The following is a 1,177-nucleotide window of genomic DNA, read 5'->3' as shown; positions in this document are numbered from 1 at the left end:
TAATGGAAAAACCAATAATTGCAGATATTTAAAATTCACACCATTTGTTTATACTTTCAAATTCATATACTTAATACAATTTTCAAATTATTTTGACTCGTCTTGAGCTGTTTACAAACAATTTGAATTTTGAATGTTTTTAGTTTTTTAAGTTTTTTTTTCTATAATTGTTAATAAAATTGTATTTGTTGGGGAAAAAAGCTTGAAAATTCAATAAAATGCTCCTCATAGGTATTTACAATATTAGTTAAAAAATATTTAAAATAAATAGGCTTGATTTTTGCAATGATCATTTAAAGTTTAAATTTTAATAAAATTCACATCATTTTAAAATTTTAAATGTACAAATAATTTTATAATTTAAAATTTTTGAAATATTTAACTTTTGTAGGTTAGGGTTGAAAATTCAAAACAAAGTTTCAGGCAAGTAGGTTATTCTGTTATTATAAAATCAAAAACATATTATCTTATATTTTTATTTTCAAATGTGAACTAAATTAAAGATTTATGTTATTTGGTTGTAAATTAAAAATATTATTCATGGGTACTTGAAACTTTTAAAGTATATTATTATATTTTATACCCACGATGACTTTTCAAATGTACTGTTTTTTTTAATGAATTTAATCCACTGCGTAGTACTAATACTTATTAGTAAAATAAATTACTTTCATCACAATAATATCATCGAATATACTAAATTATTAAGTTATATTATAGACTGACAAACCGTCGTCGCTCAGAATCGTTTTTCCTAAACAATGATTATTTATTGTTGAATTCAAACTTAACGCCATCCATTACAGTGACCCACTTGTAACCTATAATATACAGCAGAGCGACCTCCACATACCAGATTTTTAGTTTTTTTAATATAATTTTCAATGTCTTAACATTTTTAACTTTTTATTAAATAATGAGTTACTTTTAATCAAGTCCTAGTTGCGTAGTTTGTTTATAAAAAAATTAAATAATAAATATAGTAAAAATTATTATTTTTAAAGATGCTACGTATTACATCAAAATTTACTTTTTATTATGATTTTAAAACCAGAAAACTGACTTCTTATGTACGTAAAAAAAATAAGTTACTTGTAAGTTTCCAAATCAATTTTAACTTAATTTAATTAAAAATAAAATAAGGAGAACTATTAACTTAAAACTTTTTGAAATGTTT

This window comes from Myzus persicae, unplaced genomic scaffold, assembly GCF_001856785.1.
Source record: "Myzus persicae strain clone G006 unplaced genomic scaffold, MPER_G0061.0, whole genome shotgun sequence".
Lineage (NCBI taxonomy): Eukaryota > Metazoa > Arthropoda > Insecta > Hemiptera > Aphididae > Myzus > Myzus persicae.
The sequence above is the reverse complement of the archived record's forward strand: the minus strand, read 5'-3'. Positions refer to the sequence as shown.